Here is a 17,106-nt window from a genome sequence, read left to right on the forward strand (position 1 = left end):
CCCATCGTACTGCATAACAAGTTCAAATTTAACTGACACATCACAACAGGACACAACAAGTTCCTACGCCCTCCACCAAATGCCCTACATGCAAATAAGGCTAAGTTTTCTAGTTGTCCACCGGGCCAGGCTGCGGGATATTCAGCTCGATGACGTGCATCTTCCCTTCCTTAGTGTCTTGGGCAAGGAAGAAGTCCATTTCAGTTTTTGATTGCACTAGCTTGTGCAACCCAGAAAACAAAGTCTTCGTTGTACTACTGATGCCCAGCTCTTGTAGAGCTATCCTGGTGCACTCTGTTATCTTTCAGGACTTGTCCTTAACTAATCTCTGTAGCACTTCCTCCCTTCTGCTCTCTCTATCCTTGAAGAAATGTAGCCTCTCTCTGCTTAAGTCATTGTGTGTGGTTATTTGGATGGTCATTGCCCTCACTGCTGGGCTCTTTGACCTCTTGCTGGGGCTGGATGCAGTTGTGCTTGTACTGCTGGTCCTCTTGTTTCCAACACTCATAGGGGTCAGTTCATCTTCCTGCTATTGTCCTGCTTCTTCATCAGAATCGTCATCATTCAAGTCAGTGGTCTCTCTTGCAGCAGGAACAAAGGAGGTTGTCCCATCAACTGTGTTTCCTTTGAACATGCCATGCAGCTGGTCCAAGTATGCAGGCACACCATCCCTTCTAATCTTCAGCAAATCAGTGTCACCCTGTACAATATAGACCGATGTAGTTGTCAAGCAATTAGGGAATTAATATTTGTTAATAACAGAGCAACCTATATAACAAATTACCTAAACATTGTCATTCCACCATTGGTCAGAAGCATGAATCTTTCCATCTGCATCTATACCTAAGCCAGTGTGGTTTTGTGCTTTGTCACACAATGTCCATATTTTCCTCAGTGTCCTCAGCTTGCCTTGAAGCTGTTCTCTATCATGCATCAAGCCTGATGCTAAATAGTACCTCCGAGCGACGTTCTTTCACCCAAATTTGTTCATCTGTCCTCCTGGACAGTTCCCAGCATGTATCTCGGCAAGGTAGGAGTCACAAAACTTCTCTATGTTGTCTGGCTACCAATTTGCTTTATGCTTCTGAACCTAAACGGTGAAGAGGGACAGTAATATTGAACAATAAACACTGACAAGCTATAACAATAGACCTGCAGCTAACACTAACAAGCATACAAGAACAATTGATAAACTGAGCTTCTAACAGATCAACATACATGAACATACTTGAACAATACACATGCAGGTAACACTAACGAGCATACAAGAACAATTCAAAAACTTAGCTTCTAACACATCAGCATACATGAAAAATTCATAAACTGAGATTCTAACACATCAGCATACATGAACAATTCGTAAACTGAGATTCTAACAGATGAACATACATCAACGTACTTAAACAATACACATGCATCTAACTGAGCTTGTAACACATCAACACACATCATCATACTTGAACAATAGACATGCATCAGAGAAGGTGCTTGCCTGGTTAGGGACAGCGTAGGAGCCGTCGAAATTGTCGCCGTGGATGGCTGGCCCCGGCCCCCGTGCACGCGGGTGGCCGGACCACCGACGGAATGAACCGCTTCCTGGACACGGCAGAGGAGAGACGAAGGCACCTCCGACGGATGCGAACGGACCGTCGAAGGCAGCACCTTCTGCAGCTCCACCTACTCCGACGTGGCTAGGTGCCCGGAAACTGAGGCTCCGAGACACGCCGCCCCTCGGAACGCGAACGGGAGGCAAGACGTCCTGGCCTCCTTGAATGTGCTCCGCGTACTGCTGGTAAACGCCGGAGAGGCCGCCGTTTAGGTCAAGCCGGCCCATCTGCTCGTTGGGGTTGTGGTGGCTGCTGGACCCGACGGCGGCATGTGACGTGCTGGAACCCGGAGCGTCGTTGTAGACAAGGCTGGCTCCGACATTACCCAAAAAATCCAGGGTAAAGCCGGCGTCGGCGTCCCCGTATGCGGCGGGCTCGTCATTGAAGTCGTCGCCATGTCCTGCCATCGAATCTGCGCAAAGGAACTTGTGGATCCAGACGATGCCGAGGTAGATCTACAGGTGGAGGTGCTGGATTTGAATGCCGGCGGTGGAATGGAGCGAGTGCGGCGGCGCTGGGATGGCGAGGAAGAGAGCGGCGGCGTTGCGATGGAGACGGCGAGAGAGGCGCGGATAGGGTTGGGAGAGCAAGCTGAATGGATAGGGTTCGGCGTCGGCCGCGGGACGGAGGGATAGGGTTGGGCACGCAGGCCAAGGCCATAGCTGGCCGAATTCGCAAAATTTTTTGGCCCGAAATTTTTCGGGCCTGTTTAGTTCCCAAATATCAAAACGCCAAATTTTTTGCTTTTGGCCAAAAAATTTTGTGAACTAAACTGGGCCCAGGTGGGTGGTAAACTGGTACTCCCTCCGTCCCAATTTATCTGTCGTTTTCGGTGTTCGTGCCACGACTTTGACTCAATTTGTACAAAATATGTGCAACATTTGTGTCTCCAAATAAATTTGTTAAAAAACTAGATTCAAAGATCTTTCCAATGATGTTAATTATGTACCATAAATAATAATATTTTTAATATATATTTTGTTAAAGTTGTTTCTCGGGAAGCGAGAACGACAGATATTCTGGGACGGAGGGAGTAACAGCTATCAACAGTCCTGTTGCTTGTTGCCTGATACGCAAACTCTCGCTGTGTTTACAAGCTCAGCTTTTGATGCAAGGTTTGTCGGGGAAAACTGCGACGTCTGAATCTGATCTCGCGGACATTTCACCCAACGAAACGATTCTTTCGCCGAAAGCAATACGAAGCAGAAAGAAAAAGGCTATTGTCATGTGGGGCCGTATGTATAGCCGGCGCAGGAGGAAGCGAGACGTACGCAGGGCAGCAGAACGCGCGGAGGGCGCGTTGGGCACGCGCGGCGCAGCGGCAGCAGAACGCGCGGAGGGCGCGTTGGGCGCGTGCGGCGCAGCGAACGGCTCGGCCTCGACGGGTGGCGGCTGAGTTGGATACGTAGTTTAGTTGGTTTCTATTTTCAGTTTAGTTGGTTTCTGTTTTTAGTCCTTAATTATAGGATCAGTTAGTTTTCCTTACGTGTGAGGCCTCAGGCCATATTTATATGCTGTAATCGGAACACTTGAGGATCAAGCAAGATTATTATCCTACTTCCATCTATATCTCTCATAAGCCTACGGTAGAGGGGTATAACCTCACCGGAGAAGACGGCCGACGGCTACGAACTCCGTAGCCGCGGTGCAGCTAGTCGAGGATTCAATGACCTTGACAACCTGGTATCACGGTCACGTCGATCTTCACCCACCCGCTCCACCCAACCCTCCACAGCCGCCGCTCCAAACCCTAGCCCGCCGCCATCGCCGTCAGCCTCCGCCACTTCCACGACCAGCCCAACCACCATGTCTGAACCTACTCTTGCCGAGGTCATGGACATGCTGAAGGCTATGAATGCGGAGATGAAGACCCTCAAGTCCGACATGGCGACCATGAAGGACAAAGCCGAGTCGTCTGCCGGCTCCGGCGGTGACCATCGATCCGAGGGACCGCGTGCGCCGGATCATCCTCCACAGCACAAAAAGTGGGACTTTCCCCGCTTCGACGGCACGACAGACCCGATGCTCTTCCTCAACAAGTGCGAGGCATACTTCCGGCAGCACCGCACCATGGCGGAGGAACGCGTGGGACGCGCTTCGTACCATCTGGACGACGTCGCGCAGCTATGGTATAATCAACTCCAGGAAGACGAGGGCACACCGACGTGGGGGCACTTCAAGGACCTCCTAAACCTACGATTTGGGCCTCCCCTACGCTCAGCCCCGATGTTCGAGCTTGCTGAATGTCGGCGCACGGGGACGGTGGAGGAGTACGCCAATCGCTTCCAGGCTCTCCTGCCTCGCGCGGGTCGCCTCGACGAGGCTCAACACGTACAACTCTTCACAGGCGGCCTTCTACCGCCACTCAGCCACGCTGTCCGCATTCACTACCCGGGGACGCTTGCGGCTGCCATGAGTTTAGCACATCAGGTGGAGTTGATGGAAGCTGACCGGCCGGCGCCGCTACCCCCGTGGGCGCTCCAGCGCGCGCCCCACCCTGCTCTCCCGTCGCGGCCAGTCCTGCCGGTGCCTCCTCAGCCGTTGGCTGCCCCCCAGCAGGGTCGTGGCGAGACCAACCAGCGGCGCCTCACCCCAGAGGAGATGGCGGAACGACGCCGTCAAGGCCTTTGTTTCAACTGTAACGAGAAGTACTCTCGGGGCCACAACAGGTTCTGCCGACGCCTTTTCTTTCTCGAGGGCGTGGAGATTGATGAGGCCGCCGACGTCGCCGAGGTAGCAGCTACTACCGGGGAGACTGAGGCTCCCGTTTTCTCCCTCCACGCCGTGGCGGGCGTGCCCATTGCTGACACAATCCAAGTCCAGACGGCGGTCGGCGCCGCCCCCCTCCTCGCCCTGCTCGACAGCGGCTCGACGCACAGCTTCATCGGCGAGGACGCAGCACGGCGTGCGGGCTTGCCCATCCAGCCCAAGCCGCGCATGACGGCAACTGTCGCCAACGGAGAACGCATGGCCTACCCTGGGGTCATCCAGAACGCGCCATTCACCATCGCTGACACCACATTCCATACAGACCTCTTTGTCATGCCTCTCGCAGGTTACGACATGGTGCTAGGGACACAGTGGCTTGGCACCCTGGGGCCCATTGTGTGGGATTTCGCCACTCGCTCGATGGCGTTCCAGTACGGCGGTCGGCCTTTCTCCTGGACGGGGGTCGCCTCGGCTCCTACAGCGCAGCTGCTCACCCTTGCCACGGCTAGTGGGACGCTCCTGGACGAGCTCCTAGTCGCCTACGAGGACGTCTTCAGCGAGCCGCAGGGCCTTCCTCTGCCGCGGAGCCGCGATCACGCCATCATCCTCAAGCCTGGCTCCGCCCCCGTTGCTGTCCGACCATACCGCTACCCAGCGGTGCACAAAGATGAGCTGGAACGCCAATGCGCAGCGATGATCGAGCAGGGCGTCGTCCGCCGCAGCGACTCGCCATTCTCCTCCCCGGTCCTGCTCGTCAAGAAAGCCGACGGGTCATGGCGTTTCTGCGTCGACTACCGCGCCCTCAACGCCCTTACCATCAAGGACGCGTTCTCGATCCCCGTCGTCGACGAGCTGCTCGACGAGCTACACGGTGCCCGTTTCTTCACCAAGCTCGACCTGCGGTCGGGGTATCATCAAGTGCGGATGCGGCCAGAGGACATCCACAAGATAGCTTTCCGAACTCATGATGGGCTCTACGAGTTCCTCGTCATACCGTTCGGATTGTGCAACGCTCCGGCGACGTTCCAGGCGCTGATGAACGACGTGCTCCGGCCGTTCCTTCGACGGTTTGTCCTTGTCTTCTTTGATGACATTCTAATTTACAGCGTGACCAGGGCGGACCATCTACGACATCTGCGCACCGTCCTCTCCATGCTCCGCCAGCACCAGCTCTTCGTCAAGCGCGCCAAGTGCGCTTTCGGAGTCTCCTCGGTGGCCTACCTCGGCCATGTCATCTCCGAGGCGGGCGTCACCATGGACCCAGCCAAGGTGCAGGCCATCCATGAGTGGCCGGTCCCTCGATCGGCGCGGGCGGTGCGCAGCTTCCTCGGCCTCGCGGGATACTACCGCAAGTTCGTCCACAACTACGGTACCATCGCCGCCCCGTTAACGGCCCTCACCAAGAAGGACGGGTTCTCCTGGACAGCGGAGACCGCCGCAGCCTTCGACGCCCTCAAGGCCGCGGTGACATCGGCGCCCGTCCTCGCCATGCCAGACTTCGCCAAGCCATTCACCGTCGAGTGCGACGCATCCACGCATGGTTTCAGCGCCGTTCTGGTCCAACAGGGCCACCCCGTCGCCTACTTCAGTCGCCCCGTCGCCCCGCGTCACCGCGCCCTCGCCGCCTATGAATGTGAACTAATTGGCTTGGTTCGCGCCGTCCGCCATTGGAGGCCATACTTATGGGGCCGGCGCTTCGTCGTCAAGACCGACCACTACTCCCTCAAGTACTTGTTGGACCAGCGGCTAGCCACCATCCCCCAACACCATTGGGTGGGCAAGCTACTGGGTTTTGATTTCGCCATGGAGTACAAGCCAGGCGCCGCGAATGCCGTCGCCGACGCTCTGTCCCGTCGCGATACGGAGGAAGGCGCCGTCTTGGCGCTGTCAGCGCCCCGCTTCGATTTCGTTAGCAAGCTGCACGAAGCCCAGCGACAGGATCCAGCGCTAATCACCATCCGTGACGAGATAGGCGCTGGTACACGCGGGGGTCCCTGGGCACTGGTTGATGACCTGCTGCAGTACAACGGCAGGCTGTACATCTCGCCGTCCTCACCATTGGCGCGGGAGATCATTGAGGCGACTCACGAGGATGGGCACGAGGGTGTCCAGCGCACGCTACACCGCCTCTGGCGCGACTTCCACATCCCCAACATGAAGCAGCTCGTCCAGGATTGGGTGCGTGACTGCGTGGTGTGCCAACGCTATAAATCCGAGCACTTGAACCCAGCCGGCCTCCTGCTACCCCTGCCGATACCCCAAGGGGTGTGACGGACATCGCTCTGGACTTCATCGAGGCGCTGCCCCGTGTGTGCGGCAAGTCCGTCATCTTGACGGTGGTGGACAGGTTCAGCAAATACTGCCACTTCATCCCTCTGTCGCACCCATACTCGACTGAGTCCGTCGCTCAGGCGTTCTTCACCGACATTGTCCCGCTGCACGGTGTTCCGTAGTCCATGGTGTCGGACCGTGACCCCGTCTTCACCTCGACGTTCTGGCGTGAACTCATGAGGCTAATGGGCACCAAGTTGCAGATGACGACGGCATTCCACCCACAGTCGGATGGGCAGTCCGAGTCCGCTAACCGGGTGATTATTATGTATCTGCGTTGCTTGACAGGGGACCGTCCGCGACAATGGCTTCGTTGGCTTCCATGGGCGGAGTTCATCTTCAACACGGCGTACCAGTCTTCGCTACGGGACACCCCGTTCCGCGTCGTCTATGGCCGGGATCCGCCCTCCATCCGGTCCTACGAACCTGGGGACACTCGCGTTGCTGCCGTCGCCAAAAGCATGGAGGAGCGGGCGGAGTTTCTCGCAGACATCCGCTACCAGCTGGAGCAGGCTCAGGCCGTTCAGAAGTTGCACTATGACAAGCACCATCGCCACGTTACCTATCAGGTGGGCGATTGGGCTCTGCTCCGCCTGCGCCATCGTGCGGCCTCGTCTCTTCCTCAGGCCGTTTCGGGCAAGCTGAAGCCCCGCTTCTACGGGCCGTACCGCGTCGTGGAGTTGATCAACGACGTGGCCGTTCGTCTTGAGCTGCCTCCCCGCGCCCGAATCCATGATGTGTTCCACATTGGTTTGCTCAAGAAGTTCAACGGTCCTCCACCGACTGCACTTTAGGCGCTACCTCCTCTCCATCACGGTGCCATCGTTCCGGAGCCAGAGCGCGCTGTTCGGTTTCGCCTGGCGCGCGGCATTCGTCAGGTTTTGATTCAGTGGACAGGGGAGTCATCAGCTTCTGCGACGTGGGAGGACATAGACTCCTTCCACGCCAAGTACCCCACCTTTCAGCTCGAGGACGAGCTGGGTCTTGAGGGGGGGGAGATGTCATGTGGGGCCGTACGTATAGCTGGCGCAGGAGGAAGCGAGACGTACGCAGGGCAGCAGAACGTGCGGAGGGCGTGTTGGGCACGCGCGGCGTAGCGGCAGTAGAACGTGCGGAGGGCGCGTTGGGCGCGCGCGGCGCAGCGAACGGCTCGGCCTCGACGGGTGGCGGCTGAGTTGGATACGTAGTTTAGTTGGTTTCTATTTTCAGTTTAGTTGGTTTCTGTTTTTAGTCCTTAATTATAGGATCAGTTAGTTTTCCTTACGTGTGAGGCCTCAGGCCATATTTATATGTTGTAATCGGAACACTTGAGGATCAAGCAAGATTATTATCCTACTCCCATCTATATCTCTCATAAGCCTACGGTAGAGGGGTATAACCTCACCGGAGAAGACGGCCGACGGCTACGAACTCCGTAGCCACGGTGCAGCTAGTCGAGGATTCAACGACCTTGACAGCTATGGTTTTTTTTCACTGAAAGGAAGCAGTAGTAGAGGGAGGCTAGCCGCAACAGGCGCCGCCATTTTGTTCGTCCAAAAGATCTTTCCATGCTCCCTGAACCCTGTGCTAGCTGTTCTTTGAGCTTCATCTACATGGACAGCAGGACGACATGTCTGCTCCACGCACTTTGACGACGACGACAATGGCGTTGGCGATCAGCCACTGCCGTGGTGGATTTTTTTTATTTTTAACACTTTTTGTACACTAATTTTAAATCTAACATTGTTTAATTTTTTTTTTCAAAACTAACACTTTTGGCCGCACCTATTTTTCTGGCGCGGTGAAACGTCTGTGCCACGCCATGCATGGTGGCGCGGCGAGAGGGATGACGTGGCGACGATCGGAGAGCTGACCGGTGACGTGGCAGGGTTTGCCACGCCACCGATCTTTGCGCGGCAGTGACGCGCCCTGATCGGTGGCGCGGCAGAGCCGGCTAAAGGCCCGCGGCCCATTCCTCGATCAGGCTGCGACTGCGACTCTGCCGCTCTGCGAGTCGCTAGCCGGCGGCGGGTAGTTAGGCAGGCACGGCCGCACGTGAACGAGTGAGACTGAACGTGAATACGTGATCCATATAGGTACGAATTGCCTTAAAACACGCACCAGCTAGGACTACTACCGGCTAGTTGAGTCAAGTCTATTCATGCAAAAGGACTAGCGTCCTATAGATGAGATGACTATTCTAGCAAGGTGCAGACGTGCAGCACCCCACCGGTGTATGGATGTGTATGCTCTATATAAATTTAGTAAAGGAATCTTGATTAATTTATATAACTAGCATGGATCAACAACCCTAGTTCTTGATGACATCACTGTTAATAGTAAAAGATGACGTGTATAAAGAAAAGGTAACTAATCAGGTAAGTGATATTTAATAGAGTATTATTAATTGTCTGACAGTGAAGGGCTGCTCGACTTTCCACTCCGACGCCGCGGCAGGAAAAGACGCAATTGCTTTCCTGATGTTGGAACTGTTGATATCTTACTAGCATACTTATCTCACAGGAACCATTGATGCAAAAGAGCTGAATGTTGCCATGAGGTAAGGCAACATTCTCTAGAAAGTGCGTTGTAGTTGTCTTGTTCCTCGACAGTTCTACGACAAAGAATGCTATAGCTTCCATTTATGTTAGGTGAATTGATATTGTAATCTTGCATAAGCAGTCCTAGAATAAGCGCAATATTAAGAAGTGAGAGAGTTCCTGCTGATATTGTTGCGCTAAGCAATTCCTTCTGTTCCTGTTGCAGTGACTGTTTCCTTTTGAGCATATCTTTTAGTGTCCCTATCTTTCATATTTCTTAAGAAGTTAGCTCGTTGATGAGATGAGTTCATCGGTTCATCCTGTCCATGATATATTATGCCCCTCGTGAAAATAAGAGCCACAATATTATTTCATATTTTCTTTTCTGTGTTTGAGCCCATGCAAGTATGGAACCACATCCATGTGCTGTGGAAAGTTCCTTAAAATAACACTACTCATCTTCTGGATAATGCAGCAAATTAGGCATGGTGCAAGAGACGAACAGAAATGGTTAGTTGTGCTCTGCCATCTTTCTTTGTTTATGCAAATTAGAAAGATCCTCATTTTTTAAGTTACTAGCTGTAATTTATCTTGATTTCTGGTTAGTCACAGGTGACGGTGAGATAGACTTTGAGGAGTGTAAGTGCAATCAAGTCCTATTGTGGGTTTTGGCATTGATGACCATTAAATTAGAGAACTAATGAGATTTATCAAGATGACAAGCAGGGAATCGAAAAATGAGGATGATGTACAGGTTGCAGGTGTCCTAATTACAAAAGGTGGCTAGACCTAGCTCAAAGGAGGTTTAAATTCTTTTATGTTTTGAAATTGAGTTTAGGAAAAGCCATACTATTAAGAGGGATTTTAGGACAGTTGGTCAACTATTGAACCAGATACTCAAATTCTCAGATTTGCATCCTCTCACCTAGTCAAAATAGCCAGCCAAATTTTACCTCAACTTACCTGTATTGGCTAGGGCGGCAGTGCCGCCCTTAACTGACCGACGGACCCAAGGGGTATTTATACCCTTCAGGCCCAGCCCACAACGGTCATCTTCTTCACTCAGTCATTCTGCTCGAAATAGAACAGAACCAAAGCTCACCTCTCTCCTCCATTGTTGCTCCTTCATTCCTCAAGCAAATCCTTGATTCTAACCATCAAAACTTGAGAGAAAAGGCAGCAAAACTCGATTGGAGAGAAGATCCACTGATTCCCAAAGTCTAAGAGCATTTGGTTCACGTTTGGCCAGCGGTTCTAGGGTTTGTTACTCTTGGAGCTTGCTCCTAGCTAGCTAGGCATCGCCCTTAAGCTTGCCAACTCATGTGGCAGCCTTGGGAGGTTTGTAACCCCATTCAAAAAGCTAAGAAATCACCTCTCACTTTAAGAGTTCATCCTCTTAATTTGAGAACGAGGGTAAGGCAAGCCTTTGTGGCAAGCTCAAGCCTTTTATGGCTTTCTCAACAATGTGGACTTAGGCAAACCTTTGTGGTGAGCTGAACCACAGGATAAATCTTGTGTCTCGCGTGCTTCATCTTGTATACTTGCTGGTTTAGCTCTTTCATAGCTAGTGTTAGGGTTTGGTTGCTCGATCCACTCTTGTGTGGAGTTTCTGTGGTATTCAGTCTTCAAACTGGATCTTATCTTTCTATTATAGGATTAAGCAGCTAATGGTGTCAGGTTCATCTCTATAAAATCTCAGCTGTGTTAGATTTATTTTCGTAGAGCGGCAGTGCTGCCCTATAGGCCGACAGTGCCGCCCTCTGTTCTGACAGAGTTTTGAGTTGAATTTTTACAGGCCTATTCACCCCCCCTCTAGGCCTCCTTTATCTTCCTGTAGATCCTACAAGTGGTATCAGAGCAAGGTTGCTTCGTATACGCTTCACCACGTAAAGTATGGAAGAAGGAGGAGGTTTGAGGACCGTTCGCGATGCGAACGCAAGTGGTGTGCACGTCGAGGATGTCGGCAGCAGCAGCAAGCTATCCATGTCGATAGCAAGTGATGCCACCATCAAAGAACCCAAGACCACCGATGCCGAAAGAAGAAAGGCAAGAAAAGAAAGAAAAGCCGCCAAGATCGCAACAAGAGAAGCAAGAGAAAAGAAGAAGGAAGAGCAGCAGCTCAAAGACAAGAAGAAGAGAAAAGAAGCTAGAAGAATTACAAGAGAGGCAAGAGCCAAGAGAAGGGCAGCAAGAGCTCAAGAGCAAGAGAAGAACGAGTATGATGCATCATCTAGTGAGCTCTCTAGTAGCTCGGATGATGGAGATGATGATGTGTCATACCATGCTTCAAAAGATAGCAACAAGGTGAAGAGCAAGGACAAGAAGAAGGATGGCGATGGCAAGGGCAGCAACAACAACAAGAACAAATATGCTGCCGTATCCTTTAATTATTCTTATTTGTCTAACCATAACAAAAGGTCCTTTATCAATGTACCCGTGGGCAAGTTGCCTCATTTTGATGGGACAAACTTTGCCAAGTGGAAGCACTTGATGAGTGCCTATCTTGTAGGTCTTCACCCCGGTCTTTGGGAGATTGTGGTGAATGGATTGCAGCCACCGGAAGATCCCAAAGTGCCAACAAATGAGGAGTTAGCTACTGTCCATCTCAATGGCCAAGCCACAAGCATTCTTCTTAGTGCCTTGGATGGAAATAAGTACAACCGAGTGATGAATGTCAATGTTGCAAAACAGATTTGGGATATTTTGCATCTAGCACATGAAGGTGTTGATAAAGTGAGGAAAGCAAAGATTGATTTGTTGATGGCTAAGCTCGATAGGTTCATGATTGTTGATGGAGAGGGGCCACAAGAGATGTTTGATAGATTGATGACCTTGGTGGGCAAGATTAGAGGCTATGGATGTGATGAGCTTGATGATCACAAGGTGGTGAAGGTTATGTTGGAAGCCTACTCACCAAGAAATGAGACCGTAGTTACCTTGATTAGAGATAAGAAGAAGTTTGAGCACTTCACACCAAATGATGTGCTTGGAAGATTGTTGACATTTGACATGCAAAGAGAAGAAGCCAATGAGAGGAGAAGACTTGGTGAGTTGCAAGCCAAGCTAGAAGGCATGAAAATCAAGGAAGTAGCTCTCAAGGCCAATAAATCAAGCAATCAAGGCACCTCCAACAAGGCGAAGGGCAGCAAGCAAGCATCAACAAGTCAGCCCAAGGAAATCAAGTCAACTCCACAAAATGATGATCCAAGTTCATCCTCAAGTGAAGATGAAGATGATGGGGCTGATTACATGAAGATTGATGACATGGCTTTGTTCATGAAGAGCTATCACAAGGGGCTGAAAAGGAATGGGTATAAAATAGTGCAAAGAAGGTTCCCAAACAAGACGAAGAGGGTTTGCTACAATTGTGGCAGCACCAAGCATTTCATTGCTAAGTGTCCCTATGAGAAGAAAGACAACAAATACAAGAGGGACAACAATTAAGGATGGCAACGGGTTGGGTTCGGATCGGGTGGAGTCTCCGTGCACCCAAAACCGAAACCCAAAATCGAAATCCGAATCCGTCCCGAAAACCGATTCGGGTGGAAATCCATCACCAAAACCAAACCCGCAGATACCCGAAACCTGAACGGATACCCGAAACCCGAATGGATACCTGAAACCCGTGGATATATATACACATATTCACATGTATAAACAAGAGGCAACAAATAATAAATATTTTCATGAGTCTACTTTAAATAAATTTAATAATCTAAGTAAATAAATTATTATTAGTATATTATAAAATATGAGTTTTAATTCCAAATGATTTATTTCGGATATCCATTGGGTATCCATGGGTGGAAAACCAAACCCGAAACTGAACCCGATTGGTTTCGGGGCCCCGAACCCAAAAACCGTGGGTGAAAAACCATCCCCAAACCCGAACCCGCAGAACTCAAAACCCGTGGATATCCGCCCCAAACCCGATCTGTTGCCATCCTTAACAACAATGAAGGCAAGCATGAACACAAAAAGAGATACAAGCAAATGGGAGAGGCACACATTGGGCATGAGTGGGACTCAACTAAGGGGTCAAGTGATGAGGATGTGAAGGTTGCAACCGTGGCCATTCAAAAGCCATCCTCTACACCAAGGCTCTTCAACAACATGTCCGATGATGATGACCACCACTCCACTCACATTTGTCTTATGGCAAAGGGTGAGAAGGTAAAACGAAAAGCCAAATCTCCTCCACCTCCTAGTGACATCTCTAGTAGTGAACTTAGTGATTCTAGTGATGATGAAACTAGTGATACTGAGAAATATGTTAAATTGACTAAAAGTTTGGATCCTAAGACTAAGCTCTTCATCATAAATCTAATGGAGGAATTAGAAAGTGTCAAAGCCGAGCTAGCTGATAGAGATGAAAATCTTGAGAAAACCGAAAAGATGTATATTGGCTGCAAGGAAGCTCTTGAGTTAGAAAGAAGTGAGGTGGACTCTTTGAACAAGGCCTTGGCCGAAGAACAAAGAGAACATGCTCTCACAAATAAGGCAAGTATTGCACTCAATGACAAGTATTGTATCTTAGTTGAAAAGCACAACAAACTTGAGGAGCAATATAATCTTTTATGCGAGAGCACCCCACTACCCTCTAACACAAATGACACTTCTATTCCCTCTACTAGCCAAGGGTGTGGAAAATGCTATAATCTTAACTTAAATGTTTATTCCACTAACCTTGCAAATATAGAGGTTATGAAAAAGGAGATTGCTAGACTCAATGCTATGTTAGGCAAAAGGAGCATGGAAGGCAAGAAATCTGCTGGTGGCAAAGTTGAACAACCAAAGAGGCCGCAATACAAAGATGGAAGAAATCCACACATCAAGGATGGGCTTGGGCACACTCATGGAGGTAAAACCAATGGGAGAAAGGTAATCAATGGATATGAGTGTGTTCAGTTCATGAGCAAAGGGCAGGAAAGTATAGATAGGTCTGCACAAATGGTGGCACAAGGCCAGCCCAAAGCAGCACCACAGCCTATGGGCGGCAGTGTCGCTCCCCATAGAAAAGGGAAGACCACCTCCTCCTCATCTGCTCATGTCAAGCCCAAGAAGAAGGTGTCTCATCCTGAGCAGGTTGTCCAAAAACCAAAGAAATCTATCTGGGTCACTCTAAATAGATATGCTTATCAACCAAAGGCAAAAACGTCTCAACAATGTTTGAATTCTAACTTTGTTTTACAGCACAACAGCAAGGGGGAAGTGTTTGCCAAGTTTGTTGGCAATGGTCGAAATGTTTATAATAATGCTTTCATTTGGGTTCCTAAAGTTCTTGTGACTAACATGCAAGGCCCCAAGAATATTTAGGGACCTAAAACTAGGAACTAAACTTGTGTTGTAGGCATACTTCCTTGGATTTCAAATCAAGCAAATGAAGGAAGGGACGTTCATTAGCCAAACCAAGTACACCCATGATATGCTTAAAAAGTTCGACATGGTGAATGCCAAGCCTATCAAAACTCCCATGCCAACCAATGGATATCTTGATCTAAATGAAGAAGGGAAGGCCATGGACATCAAGGTATATTGCTCCATGATCAGCTCTCTACTTTACTTATGTGCATCTAGGCCGGACATAATGCTTAGTGTGTGCATGTGGGCTAGATTTCAAGCCAACCCGAAAGAGTGTCATTTAGTGGCTATTAAAACAATCTTGAGATATTTAGTACACACTCCTAACCTTGGCTTGTGGTATCACAAGGGCTCCAAGTTCAATCTACTTGGCTATTCGGATTTCGATTATGCCGGTTGCAAGGTAGATAGAAAAAACACTTCTAGGACATGTTAATTCCTTGGACGGTCCCTAGTGTCTTGGAGTTCAAAGAAGCAAAATTGTGTAGCCCTTTCCACGGCCGAGGCCAAGTATGTTGTAGCCAGTGCATGTTGTGCTCAACTACTTTGGACGAGGCAAACCCTTCATGATTTTGGATGTCAATTCACCAAAATCCCACTCTTGTGTGACAATGAAAGTGCCATAAAACTTGCAAACAATCCCGTAAGCCACTCAAGAACCAAACATATAGACATCCGACATCACTTTCTGAGAGACCACGAAATCAAAGGAGATATCGAAATTCGTCATGTGAGCACCGAAAAACAACTAGCCGATATCTTCACTAAGCCTCTTGATGAGTCAAGGTTTTGTGCTTTACGTAGTGAGCTAAATATACTTGATTCTCGTAACATGGTTTGAAATATGGCACACCTCAGTTTGACAACCTAGTGACATAGGAAAATGATTTAAAAGGATATTATATTGTGTTTCAAAACCATTTCAAAAGGCCAACTAAGTGTCATGACCATTGTCTGTATTGTTGATTGCTTACTGGTCATGATATTTAGATAATATATGTCCATATCTGAGGTAAAGGAGGTCATAAAGTTTTAGTGTAATCCCTATAAAATTGGCAGGGCGGTAGTGCTGCTCATAATGGCCGGCAGTGCCGCCCTCTGAAAACTAGGCCGTTTTCTACCAATTTTGACTAGGTTGTGGGCCTCGTTTTCTTCTATCTATTCCATTCTCTGGCCCCTGACCCAACTCTTTCCTTCTCTCTCAATCGACGCCAATGCCCGTGCTCCTCTCTCTCTCTCTCAAGCACGCTTCATCGCCATTCCTTGCAGTCTGCCACCCTGGCAGTGCCGCCCCTACAGCCGGCCAAGTCTTCTCATCGCTGGCCCCCCACAGGAAGCTCCTAGCCAAGCCCTTTCTCCTCTTCTCCCTCCACTCCATCGTTTTGGAAGCAAGGTGAAACCCTAACCCCATTCGATCTATGCAATGTGAAAGTTTTAGTCATGGATTTCTGTTTCTAGGGGGAGTATGAAGGGTTTAGAAAGGTTTTTGATGAGTAAATCAAAATGATTTTGAATTTCACCGGTTGGATGATTTTGGGGAGAGCGGCAATACTGCCCATGGGACCATTAATGGCACCCCTAGCAGATTCTAACTGCTATACTCAATCTCATTAATCTGATGAAGTTTAGAATGGATTGGATTCATTTATCAAAAATTGTTTCTAAAGTTTTTCATACTCAATCTTTCAAATCCATGGCTAGGGTTTCATATATTTTTTGTTTAGACTGTGATTATAAAATTGTGATGATGGCTAGACATTGTTGGAAGTAGAATTTAACCAGAACGAGAAAGTTGAAAATGAACTAGAGAAGCAACTGAGGGCGGCAGTGCCGGCCTCAGGGGGCGGCAGTGCCGCCCTACCATGCTGATTCCAAATCCAGCAAAGCTTCCTGTGTCATTTTCAAAATTCTTTTTCTTGTTAAAACCTGCTTGCAGAGTTTCTAACTTATTATCTTATGCAGTTTCTTATCAAGTCTTATTTAATTGAATAGATGGACCGAGGAAAAAGGAAGGTGATGTCAACTAAGCAAAAGGTCAAGAGAGGCAGGGGATAGGCAAGCTATATTCCCAGTGACAGAAATCTTGATGAAGACCTTGCTGAAGAAGAAAGAATTCAGAAGATGGGAATGACCATTCATGTGTGGCCTGATTCTCCTCTGCACATTTCAGAGTCTGATAGCAGCTACATGAGAGAAAACACTGATGGGTTCAACCTCATTCCTCCCCAAAACAGTGACGATCATATAGTTCATGATTATTCCATGAGTTGGAAGAAGATAGGTGAAGCTAGAGAGATTTATCCCTACTCCTCTAACAAGTCCAGTGGCATTGATTATAGATTTTGGAATGCTTTTTAATCTGATTTTTATGCCACAGCCATCCTATCTAAGCCAAAGGGCAAGATAAGCAAGATGCAGTACATTGATTTTGGTGACTTGGAGAGCAGGGATGGTCATGAGTTTGCTGCATCCATCAAGACCTATGACCGCTTTGAGATGACAGATATCATGAGTTTCAGGCATGATTAGAACAGGGAGATTCTTGCACAATTCCATGCCACTTACTATTAGAATAGGGA

Source organism: Miscanthus floridulus, chromosome 13 (assembly GCF_019320115.1).
Source record: "Miscanthus floridulus cultivar M001 chromosome 13, ASM1932011v1, whole genome shotgun sequence".
Lineage (NCBI taxonomy): Eukaryota > Viridiplantae > Streptophyta > Magnoliopsida > Poales > Poaceae > Miscanthus > Miscanthus floridulus.